The sequence below is a fragment of the Citrus clementina genome, unplaced genomic scaffold (assembly GCF_000493195.1).
Source record: "Citrus clementina cultivar Clemenules unplaced genomic scaffold, Citrus_clementina_v1.0 scaffold_8, whole genome shotgun sequence".
Classification (NCBI taxonomy): Eukaryota; Viridiplantae; Streptophyta; class Magnoliopsida; order Sapindales; family Rutaceae; genus Citrus; species Citrus x clementina.
The window spans coordinates 14,026,483-14,040,282 of record NW_006262022.1 but is presented as its reverse complement, the minus strand read 5'-3'; the positions used below and the strand labels follow the sequence as shown (position 1 = coordinate 14,040,282).

The 13,800-nt window shown below is 33.4% G+C and overlaps 1 non-coding gene across 1 annotated transcript; it reads right to left on the bottom strand.

The window, feature by feature from the left end:
- Positions 1-6,596: 6,596 nt before the first annotated feature.
- On the bottom strand, positions 6,597-6,700 carry LOC112096576. The gene has a single exon (XR_002904477.1). It is a non-coding gene; the product is annotated as a small nucleolar RNA R71 (small nucleolar RNA).
- Between the last annotated feature and the right edge of the window lie 7,100 nt (positions 6,701-13,800).

Genomic DNA, 13,800 nt, shown 5'->3' with positions numbered 1-13,800 from the left:
TAGGAAATTTTGATTTAAAATTTGATGTTGGCATCTTTCTTGGGTATTCAAACTCAAATAAAGCTTATAGAGTTTATAACAAAAGAACTTTAGTTGTGGAAGAATCTATGAGTTTAACCCCTCTTCTGTGGAGAAAGTTGTTGTTGATAACAATGCATATGAAGAATTACAAGAAGAGTCATCAAAGGAAAACCAAAAGGATGCACCACATAGAAATTGATAACTCTATGAAATGAGAGTTATCATGACACTTTTAGACTTAGATGAAGATTACTTTGAAAGTAGATGACATGTTTTTATTGCATTTTAGTTTTATTTTGCATAATAACCATTTAGTTTATTCTTTACAAATTTTGTTTGATTGAGAATAAATTGTGTGCTTAAATCATATGCATAATTGTAGGTGACAGGAAGCTCAAATTTCAAGGAAGTAATGTTAATGCAATAGACTTGCAAAAGATGGAAAACTTGGTTATAGAAGAATTAAAACAAATCTCGAATTGTGCAGTTGCTGTTGTCACTGCTGTAGCAATTATTGCTGTAGCAACCATTGTCATTGCTGTAGCAATCATAGAATAACGATAGAAAAGATTTTACAGAATGTCGCAATCCACAGTTTCATAATTTGGAAGAAATGCGACCTAGGCCTCCATTTACCTTAGTTTTCAGCTATAAAAGGAGCACATATCATAGGAGAGAGAGAGAGAGAGCCGTCAATCACAATTAAAAGAAAGAAAGAAATAAATGAGAAGATTGAAGAGAAGGATGCAAGTCTGCACCAATAACAAAAACTGCAGAATATTTGGAATTCAACTTTTCTCATTCAACTCTTGTTCTTCTTCTTTATTCTCTAGTTGGAAAGATGTACTTGATGGCTGGAACTTTGTCATTTGTGTTTTTTTTACAAGTTATTAACTAAATTTGATTGTAGTTGAGTGACAAATAATCTAAATGAGTTCTTGACTGTCCTTATGAGTTGCTGCATGCCTGCTGTAGCACTTTACTTTAATAAATCTTATTACATTCATTATTTTGGTTGACCTCCTATTTAATGATATCAGTTAAGAGAGAGCCACAAAAGGGTATGTCTTAATGGAACTTGTTAGAGCAATACTTGATCTTAAGTTGAGTTTTCTAGATTGAGTTTAACTTGAATCTCAAAAGGGCCACACTTGATTTACGATTTGTGATGAACTAGATATAAGGATTCACCTCATAGGATAGAGAGAGTACATTCTTGTAATGCAATATCTAGTGTTGACATAACAACTGGTCATTGTTAGGCTGCATAAAGGTATTAGATATCTAACATGCGATAGCTGAGGATGCAAGGTAATTTTGCCCAGTGCTGTAGCAAATGCTGTAGCTACAGGTGTTAATTTGACAAGACAGTCACCTCATCAAGAGAGTTTGATCATTCAACTACTCCACCTCTATTGAATTCTCTTTGTGTTTGAACATACAATTACGACATAATATAGATGCAATTACGACATTATCAGCCCAAGTAACATCATTGACCAACATTGTGAAATCTATGACCACTATTCCAGCAATAGTAAAGCAAGTTGCTGAACTATCTTGTGTGTATTATGGAGAGGAGCATTTATTTGACAACTGTCCAGGAAATCCAACATCAGTAAATTATGTTGGCAACTTCAACTGACAGAACTAGAACAACCCATATTCCAATACTTACAACCCTGGATGGAAGCAACACCTAAATTTTTCATGGAGTAACTAGAATCAACATGCTCTAGCACCCAGTGGACAGAATAGACCTGCTCAGCCACTGGTTTTCATCAACAAAGTCAAAGGCAGAGACACACCAACAATGATCAATTTAGTTCCTTGGAAACACTTCTTAAGGAATACATTGTGAATAATGAAGCAAATGTGCAAAGTCAAGCACGCTGTATCTTTGAGAAACCTTGAAAATCAAATTAGATAGCTTGCCACAGTAATGAGTAGCAGACCTCAAGGGAGTTTACCTAGCAACACAAAAGATCCAAGAAGAGAGGGTAAGGAGCATTGCAAAGTGATCAACTTAAGATTTGGAAAGAATGTTGATATTCATGTTGATGTGGCCAAAAAAAGGTTGGAACCTACTGTTAAGTGTTAGAAAGTGTATATTTATAAAGGAGAAAATCATCATTTTACATTTCAACTCTTACTAACACCCTTACTTTTATGTAGTTAAGTCTCTTCTGATTTAATTATGCGTGTTTTACTTTAATTAATTATTTTATGTATTTAGGGGCATCATGGTCATTTCACAATGAATGAGAGATCAGACAGCAAAACAAACATCACTTTTGAATTCAGGACAGTCGAAAACCTTAGGAAGAGCATAAAAGGAAAAATATCATTGTTCAAATGTACGATACTATTCACATATACGGTACTGTCCATGTTACTGTTCAAGACACTGTTCACATATATAGGATGATGATGTGGCATTGATCGACGATGTGGCATTGACTGATGAGGCGCCACGATTCTATTGGACTAAAATTCTTATGTACTGTTGATCGGTGACATGGCACCATGTTAGTGGACCAAAAATTGTGCGTACGGTACATGCATGTACACGAAATTATTTTCAACCAAACCACATCATTATTCAAGCCGCCTCACTGTTCATACCGCATTACTATTCAAACAGCGTGGTCAAACCATGTACTGTTGACCGGTGGCGTGGCGCAATCTTGAGCGTCCAAATTGTTTTTAATCCGATGGCCATGATTTACTCAATGTATCTATAAAAAGAGGGCTCTCCCCCCCCCCATAATGTGATGGCCCTGGATTCATTTTTGAGTTCCATTTTCTATAATTCCTTCTCCATCTTGTATTTTCTACGTATTTTAATAAATTACCATTTTACCCCTAATTCAATTATGAGTAGCTAATTTTCTTTCAAGCTTGGGTTGAAGGTGAAGTCTCAACATGTGCCATGATCTTTAATTTACTTTCTCTTTCCCTCTAATTATTGTGGATGTTTTGACTTATCGTTGACAAATAGTAATAATCTTGTCTAGATACCGCACTGGTTTAACCGGCTCCCTAGTACAAGGTTATTATTACTTGGCACGATAAGCCCTTAATACCATATTGATTAGAGTGTGGTTCATGAGGAGTGGCAAACCCCCTCATGATTTAATTGACATTAATAAGGAATATTTAACTCATGGTGCATGTTCATGCAGACCCAGATACCCAAGCACTTCATTTTAATAGTTTTTTCTTCAATTTATTCCCGCCATTTTAATTCAAATTTCAGGATAATCTAAGTCACTTTCACCACAAATCCAACCACCCACTTAGAAAATGAATTCTAATGAATTCTACACATAATTAAAATCCACCTGCTCGTGGGTTCGACACTCGTCACCATCAATCTATTCTACAATAGATTTGTGTACTTGCGAGTTTAATAAAATTTGCATAAGTTTTTGGCGCCGTTGCTGGGGAGGTAAGTTATTTTAATTCGTAGAATTAATTTTTGTAAATAATTTCTTTTAATTGTTTTCTTGTAATTTTTTTTCTTATTTAAAAAAAGAAAAAGAAAAAAGTGAATCTGTATTTAGAGATAAGAATTTCTTTTCTTTTTCTCTTCTTTAAAGTTCGGTTATTTAATTTTCAAGTTATTTTTCTTTGTAATTTTTTGTTTATCGTATTAATTTATTTCACGTATTTTTTTAGTGTATTATAGTAAGGTTGTAACAACGTGATAAGGTTAGTATCGTAATTTTTCCTTTCTCTTTATTTTTATTTGTTTTGTTCCCTTTTTTTTATTCTTTGCATGTATAGTCGAAGGTCATTATTAGCTAATCTTGAGCCCATAGATCTTGAACTCGAAAAAACACTTTGCACACACAAACACGTTGCAATTAAAAGTAAAATTGAAATGGATTTGCAACAACAACAACAAGCACCACCATAGGAAAGGCCATTTAAGGTGTAACGCCCCAAATCTAATCCTTACTCATAAATTTACAAATCGTGGAGAAAGAGGTTACTTACAAATCGTAATCCTTACTCATAAATTTCAAACTGAAATACCTCAAATTCTTATTCAAATAAATCCACAAATTCACACATTCTACACTAAATAGTCTATTTAAAAAATAACAAAAGTCTCAAACTCCAAATTACAAGTTCATAACAGAAATAAACTAAATAGAAACATGAGTTCATTCCTCTTCTTATTCAAATAACAAATGGAAATGAAATCACTAACTCCAAAGCTAGGCATACCTTTCAAATAGAACTTAATCTACAAAAAGTAATGACGAGAGGTGAGCCGTCAACTCTGTAAGTAAAACCATTTCTAACACACTAGCCCAATCAATACCAAAAATATTGCAAGCCTTCTTCCATTTAAAACATATGTTACAATTCATAAATTTCATAAAAACAACATATTTCAATAAGATAACATAATTTCATAGTAATTCTGAATATCTAAAGAATAATCAATTATGGAAGCAAATCATATAACGGGTACACAGAAAATAGATAGTTAGCTCATTCCACATAGTGTCACCTATAGTCCCGGTGACTCGGCCAGAAACAGAATTCAAAATATCATGTGCACACTCAGAATAGAAACCCAGTACTGGTCCAGACAGATATATCGTATATTACGATCAGAATCAGAATAACTATGGACAATAAGCCAAAACATTTGGAATCCCATATAATCATAAATGATTGAAATTAGACATGGGTTCAAAACATTCGTATCAGATTCATAAAAGTCCATAACAATAGTTTAGGCTTGCAAAATATTTTATAGACAAAATTATAAAAAGTAGTCATGTCATAAAATAATTTACATATTGAAAAGCATTTATAAAATATTTTGTTAAAAGAATTTAGATTTGAAAACATTTTCATAAACTAATTTTGTTATGAAAATCCATTAATCTTCTAAGTTGTATAAAAACTCTTATAATAATATCAAAATCCTTATACATTTCCAGTATATTAGGAATGGAGTCACTTACCTCGATAAAGGGATTTGAACTAACACACCTCTAAGTCTCTAAAAGGCTCAATCACCTCCAACACCTTAACAAATATAAGATATAACTATCAATAACTTATCCTAAGAATATGATTTTCTAATTCATACCCGTACTAGTCTGATTCTTAGAATTTTAACTCTTAATCTAAAAATCAAAATGACATAATATTCTATAGAACCATTATGGACATCCATGGGTACCTCATATAAAATTTCCAAGAGGATCCGATACCAAAAACATTTTCAAAACTATTTATTGCTTGACAAATTCAAAACGTTTTCACAATACCTTAATCGAACAGAACGTATTTGGAGAATGTCATAAAATCCGATACTTATCAAAAAATTATGAAATTAAAATTGGGAATACTATACACATGTATCAACTCCTATATAAAATTTAAGAATGTTTTGAGTTCATTTAATAGTACAAATAAGTTTATGAATCTGATTGCCTTGCTGGAATCACAATTTTCCAGTGTATTAGTGTCCGATTCAAAAATTCATATAAAATTGGAAAAAACGTCAAATCTTATGAAACAAAATTTAATCAATAAGCCCTACATGTCTAGTTTTTAAAAATATAAAGTTCTTAAGAAACATCATTCAGAAAATATATGTTTGAATTCGAAATACTCATATTGTCCAGAATTTGTCCAGTGTGCTTAGTACACCATGAGTTGATTATTAAAACCCACAATAAATCAAAACCCTAAACAGAACCTAAACACACCTTAAATCATGTATTATAATCTATATCAATCTAAAATCATACTAATATAAACCCTAAATAGAGTGATTGGAAATCTCATGGAGAATAAGGAGAGTAAACTTACCAAGTGCTTTGATTCTCTCCTAAACAAATGTTTCAATTCCTAGGTTGGATTGAAAATGAAAGGGGGTTAGGGGGTATTTATAGGATTCCTTAAGGCTAATGGATGGCTAGGATTTTGCCACCACAACTCTTGATCAATGGTTGAAATTATCCTTCATAAATAATACCTTACTAGTTTCTAGAATTCTTATTTATCTCTACAACTTTCTTAGATCATCACTTATGTCATAGATTATGTCATTATTACTTAGTCATTGCATCATCACTTATGTCATTACTTCTCTTAATATTATATATTATTAATAATATTTTAATACTTAAAGGGGCTTGTTAGCTCAAAATGAATTCTACTATATTTAGGTGAGAGAATTGAACCTTACATAAGGACTACTTCGGTCCTTTAGCTAATTTGAGCACATCTTGCAAAAGATACCCTAATGTAGCTGTTAGGAGTTTTGAATTAAAATATAGTATGCTAAATTGTCTCCTAACATTCTATGGCCTAGAAAATGAGGACCCATATAATCATTTGAATGATTTTCATGTTGTTTGTCAAACTTTTAAATATGAGAATTTTTCAGATAATGATGTTAGACTTAGATTATTCCCATTTTCTTTAAAGGATAGAGCTCCTTCATGACTCAATACATTGCAAACTAATAGCATTACATCAAGGGAACAAATGGTAACAAAAGTTTGAATAAATATTTCCCAGTGTATAAAACCAATGCTATTCGCAGGGAAATTTCAGAGTTTACTTAGAGAGAAGACGAGCAGTTTTTCGAAGTATGGGAGCGATTCAATGGGCTACTTTTGAAGTGTCCACATCATGGGTACAAGAAATGACACAAATGCCAATACTTTTTGGAGGGATTATTGTCACATGTGCAAGAATGACTAATGGCAACAAGTGGAGGAGAGCTAATGTCAAAACGTGCATAAGAGATTTGGGAATTCTTCCAGCGACAAGCGGATAATTCCCAACAATAGAGTCGATCACTCAGAAATATGAAAATAGTTAAAGGAGTGAATGAGGTTCACGTTGGCGAGTCAAGTTCAGGAATTAAAGAAGTCAAAGAGATTGTTGAAGGTCTTTTCCGATAAATAGCATCGTTAGCAATTGCTAAATCAACAGAACCACATGACCATGACTCATACTCAGATCAAGCCAATGCCATAGGTGTAATGAGAAAACCATCAAATTACAACCCTTACTCCAACACTTATAATCCTGGATGGAGAGACCACCCTAATTTTTCATGGTCTCAAGGATTCCAACAGAATGGACTAGTAGCTCCAAGTCTACCAATGCAACCAATTCCTCAAGTTCCTCAAGCATCTCAGCCACCATTTAGACCATACAATGAGAACCATAATTACTCTCAACCCAGACCATGGGAAGATGCATTCCAAAATTTTAAGAATCTTACTTACTCCACGATTGAGCAACAAAATCGCACCATTGATGAACTACGAAATGAGATGAGAGCGAGCTTCAACTCATAAGCCCAATCTATTTCAAACCTCGAGAAGATGGTGGGACAACTTACTTCTTCAGTTCAAACCTTAGCAATAACTGTTGAGAAAGGAAAGTTTCCAAGTCAACTATTGTCTAATCCTAAAGGAGTGCATGAAGCAAGAACCAGTTCACCACAGCAGCATGGAGAGGTCAAAGTCGTCATGACTTTATGAAAAGGGAAAGAAGTCGACAACAAAGTGGAGATGCCGATGATAAAAATATATGAAATTGTACCTGTAAATGCTGAAGACTCATCATCGGAGGACAACGAAGAAACCAACTCACGAGAATACATTCCCAAAGCTCTTTTTCCTCAGAGGTTAGCTAAAAGAAAGAAGGAAAAATTCACAGGTGAGATTTTAGAAATCTTCAAACAAGTAAGTGTTAACATCCCTTTATTTGATGCTATAAAACAAGTGTCATCTTATGCCAAGATTCTTAAAGACCTTTGTACTAAAAAGAGAAACATTCACGTTCAAAAGAAGGCTTTTTTAATAGAAAAAGTTAGTTCTATACTCCAACATAAAATTCCTTTAAAATACAAAGACTCAGGCTCCCCCATTATCTCATGTAGTATAGGGAACCACACAATTGAAAATGCTTTGCTGGACTTAGGAGCTAGTGTAAATCTGTTGCCTTATTCAGTATTTCTAAAACTTGGATTGGGAGAATTACACCCAACTTCAGTGGTGTTACAGCTTGCAGATCGGTCCATGAAAATACCTCGTGGTATTGTGGCTTATCTAGGCAGACAAGTTTTATTTTCATGTTGATTTCATTATAATTGACATTCAACAAATCCAGGATTTAAGGAAGCACATCCTCATTATCCTAGGCCGACCTTTCTTGGCAACTGCCGATGCTCACATTCAATACAGGACTGGAAATATGCAGTTGTCCTTTGGCAACATGACTATGGAGCTAAACATTTTCAACATTGTCAAATAACCTCACAATGCAAATGATGAAATTGTTGATGTAGATTTAATAGAAGAAATAATTGATAATACTTTTCTTTCAAACCTTAGTGATGATCCTTTGCAAACATGTTTAACTTTGGTTTTGATTTTGATATTGACAGATCAGTCAATGAGGTCAACGCTCTACTTGACTCAGCACCATCCATGGACACTAATAAATGGAAGTCAAGGATTGAACAACTAGCACCATCAGAGAAGAAACTCATCCCATCATCAGAATCACTATCGAAACTCGAGGTCAAACCATTACCCAACACTTTGGAATATGTATTTTGGGAGAAGAAAGTACTATGCCGGTAATTATCTCATCATCCCTAAATGACGAACAAAAAGGTAAGTTGTTGGATGTTTTAAAAGAGCACAAAGGAACATTAGGATGGACCATAGCTGACATAAAAGGTATAAATCCAGTAGATTGCATGCATTACATTCACCTTGATGAAAATGCTAACCCTACTAGGGAAATGCAATGTCTGTTAAATCCTAATATGAAAGAAGTTGTTAGAACTGAAGTCCTTAAGCTATTAGATGCATGTATCATTTACCCCATTTATGATAGTTCATGGGTCAATCATGTGCAAGTTGTCCCTAAAAAGTTACTAGTCACACTAGTTACGAATGTTGATAATGAATTGATACCCACTAGAGTGACTACAGGATGGCGTGTATGCATTGATTATAGAAAATTAAATTCTGTCACGCATAAAGACCATTTTCCTTTACCATTTATCGATCAAATGCTTGATAGATTAGCATGCCATGAATTTTATTACTTTCTAGATGGCTACTCAGGATATAATCAAATTCTCATGGCACCAAAAGATCAAGAGAAGACAACTTTCACTTGCCCTTTTGGAACTTTTGCATATAGGAGGATGCCATTTGCATTATGTAATACACCTGCTACATTTCAAAGATGCATGTTAAGCATTTTTTTCTGATATGGTTGAACGATTCCTTAAAGTCTTTATGGATGACTTTTCTGTCTTTGGTGATTCATTTGATCAATATTTACATCATCTAACACTAGTTCTGCAGAGATGTATCGAGAAGAACTTAGTGTGAGGTACAATTTTCTTAAATATAGTAGAATTTATTTTTAAACTAACAAGCCCCTTGAGTTTATAATATTTAATTTTAAGGAATGATGACATAAGCAATGATATAAGAAATGATGACATAAGCGGTGACATAAGCGATAATGTAAAAAGAAGTGTAGAGAAAGTTAAAGAATTCTAGAATTTAGTAAGTTATTTATGAAGGTTAATCTCAACCATTGATCAAGAATTATGGTGGCAAAATCCTAGCCATCCATTAGCCTTAAGAAATCTTATAAATAGCCCCCACCACTTCTATTCTAAGTCATAATAACAAGAGTAGAGGAATCCTTAACTTAGAAAGGTCTAGAAAAGTCAAGATAAAGAGGTAAGTAATACTTCAACTGTAATGTAAGGACAAAATTACTTTTATACTTAAGATCAGTTTTAACAATCCCTTTATATTATGATGGCTGTTATAGTGTGATTAGTTATATTCTAAATCTTTATATGGTCGGCCCTGTCACCTAATATGTGATGCTATGGTCGGCTCCGCCGCCTAATATGTGATGCTATGGTTGGTTCTGCCGCCTAATATGTGATGCTATGGTTGGCTCTGCCGCCTAATATGTGATATTTATACTTAGTTATACTATGGTCGGCTATGCCGCCTATACTAAAGACTCTTGTCTTTAAATAATGTTGTATGTTGATTTTGTTATGCATCAAGGTTATAAGTTGCATTGGATGCATGCATATCATGGACTACATTATGAAGAAGACGTTTTAGAAAAATGAATTTATGAAAAATAGGTAGTTGTAATACCAGGTGGCAAAGTTCTAAGGAGGGCAAGCCCTCAAAGATAAGTTGTAAGAAATCTTTTGGGGACGATGATATGTAACGCCCAAAAGATCAACTAATGAGGCCCAAGGGTATAATGTTTAAAGAATAAAAGTGACAGCCTTGTAGTGCAACGTACCTAGGGCCCAAATAAAGTTGTTTTGTATTTTCTATGTTTATTTTAAGAATGGTCATTCATATGCATCATAATTTATACATGCATCAAAGTGTTATCTTACTGGGCATTAGCTCACTAAGTCCTTACATTGCAGGTGACGATGAGTAGGGCAAGCTGGCGCTAAGTCCTAACCAAGACGAAGTGCATATGGGCATAATCGACCTTGGGATTTTATGATGGGCTCAGCTTTGTGTTAATAAAAAAATAAGTATCTTGGCTTTATGTAATAATTAAGTTTTTAAATAAATTAAGAAATCTCTATATGACTTTTACTTTTCTGTAAGAAAGTTTTGTTAGATTGTGCTAAACTTTTAGAATTCATATTTATATTAAGAGTAGCTATGTTTTTAAGCAGTTTTAAGTAAATAATATAGTGGAGTGTTACAATATGTCTATTTAAGAAATGGTTAGAACCATGTTGAATGAAAATACTTTGCCTAAGTATTTTTGGGCCGAAGCCATTAACACCGCTTGTTATATTTTAAATCGTGTATTGATTAGACCTTATCTCAATAAGACTCCCTATGAGCTTTGGAAAGATAGAAAACCCAACATTTGATACTTCAAAGTTTTTTTATGCAAATATTTTATTTTGAAAACAAAAAAATAATCCTGATAAATTTGATCCAAAATCTGATGTTGGTATTTGTTTTTTGGTTATTTAAACACAAGGAAAGCTTATAGAGTATATAATAAAAGAACTTTGGTTATAGAAAAATCTATGCATGTTACATTTAATACGTCTAACCCTTCCTCTACGGAGAAAATTGTTGTTGTTGATGATGCAGATGGAGAGTAACAACAAGAATTCTTAAAAGATAAACAAGATGATACATCACATGAAAATCAAGAGAAGCAATAAGAAGAAACTAATTTGAAGCAAGATGAAGGTACTTCTTAAACACTCCCCAAGAAGTGGAGGTATGCTTTTTTTCACCGTAAAGGCTTAATTTTAAGAAATTCCTCACGAAGTGTAACCACTAGATCATCACTTAGGAAAACATGTGAGATGCTCTATTTATATCTCAAATTGAACCAAAATCTTTTTGGATGCAAAAAACAATGAATCTTGGATTATGACAATGTAAGAGCAGTTAAATCAATTTGAGAGAAATAATGTGTGGAAATTAGTTTCTAAACCGAAACATCAATCCATTCTAGGCACTAAGTGGGTATTTAGGAATAAAATGGATGAATTTAGTGTAGTTGTAAAGAAAAAGCTAGATTAATGGCTCAAGGGTACATCTAAGAAGAGATAATTGATTTTGATGAAACATTTGCACCTATAGCTATATTAGAATCCATTAGAATGCTCTTAGCATTGATGACTCAAAGACCAAGAGCACTCTAATAAGTACAACTATTGAGTATTAGAAAATGTATATTTATAAAGGAGAAAATCATTATTTTACGTTTCAAGTCTTACTAACACTTCTACTTTTATGTATTTTAGTCTCTTGTAATTTAATTATGTGTGTTTTATTTTAATTAAGTATTTTATGTATTTTAGGGGCATCATGGTCATTTTACAACGAACGAGAGTTCAGAGACCAAAACATACATCACTTTTGAACTCAGGACAGTCGAAAACCTTAGAAGGGGCATAAAAGGAAAAATGGCACTGTTCACATGTACAGTACTGTCTATGTTAGTGTTCACGACACTGTTCACATAGACAAATCGATGACGTGGTACAATCCTGAGCGTCCGAAATATTTTTGATTCGATAACCATGAGTTACTCAATGTATCTATAAAAAGAGAGCTCTCCCCCCTAATTTGGCATCTCTGAATTCATTTTTGAGCTCCATTTTTTGTAATTCCTTCTCTATCTTGTATTTTCTACGTATTTTAATAAATTTTTATTTTACCCCTAGTTCAATTATGAGTAACTAATTTTCTTTCAAGCTTAGGTTGAAGGTGAAATCTCAACATGTACCATGGGATTTATTTGGTAAATTTATTTTCTCTTCCCCCTTAACTTCTGTGGATGTTTTGACTTTTCGTCGACAATTAGTAATAGTCTTGTCTAGATACTGCCATGGTTTCACCAGCTCCCTAGTACAAGGTTATTATTATTTGGCACGATAAGCCCTTAGCACCATATTGATTAAAGTGTGGTTCATGAGGAGTGGAATCCCCCTTCATGATTTAATTGGCATTAATAAGGAATATTTAGCCTATGGAGCATGTTGATGCAGATCCAGATACCCAAGTACGTCATTTCAATAGATTTCACTTCAATTCATTTATGCCATTTTAATTCAAATTTTAGGATAATCTAAATTACTTTCACCACAAATCCAACCACCCGTTTAGAAAAATTAATTCTACATACAATTAAAATCCACCTCCTCATGGGATCGACACTCGTCACCATTGATCTATTCTACAATAGATTCGTGCGCTTGCGAGTTCAATAAAATTTGCACAACAAAAATAATCAAGCTTGACATCAAAATGTATCGAGGTATGATCGGCTCTTTACTTTACTTAATTGCTAGTAGACCTGATATCATGTTTAGTGTATGTTTGTGTGTAAGATTTCAATCATGTCCTAAGGAATCTGATAACTCTAGGAAATGAGAGTTATTACATAAATTCTAGACTTGAATCAAGATCATTTAGAGAACAAATAAGGTGTTTTTATTATATTTTGCTTAAACATTCATTTTAGTTGAGTATTAATAAGTTTTGTTTGAATCATAGTAATTTGTGCTAAAAATAGATGCATAATTGTAGGTTCTTGGAAAGTCTTAATTCATGAGGGGATGTTGAGACATTAGAAGAGCAAGAGGAGGAAAGAAGACGGCCATAAAAGAAGAAAAAACACAATCGAGAGCAATACAATGCTGTTACGAATGTGGAGCAATCCGTGCTGTAGCAATCTGAAAGTAAATACGGGAGAAAACTTAGGCGCGGGTCAGCACATGCTTCATAATTTAACGCATGCACGCTCATGGGCTTGTGTGTACCCTAATTTGCAATATAAAAAGGAAGCAATACCATAAAGAAAGGCGGCAATGAATTATCATCAGAAATAATTACAAAGGCAAGAAGAAGAAGATCAAGATTGGAGAGTGCTATTCGGCAACAAAAGAAAAGAGCCGTGCCGAATTATTTACCTTTCATTGTGCTCAACTTATATTTTCTCTTCTTCCTTAAATTGTTGGGATGCATTCCAAGTTCAATATATTTGCATTTATTTTTCTCACTCAGATTATGAACTAAATTTACTTGTGGTTGAGTGACAAATAATCCAATGGGTTCTTGACTGCTCTTTTATGTTGTTATGGTAATGCTGTAGCATTATACTCTAGTAGTTTTTATAAATACAACTGTTATTTCAGTTGACCACCCATTTAATAGTTTCAGTTAAAAT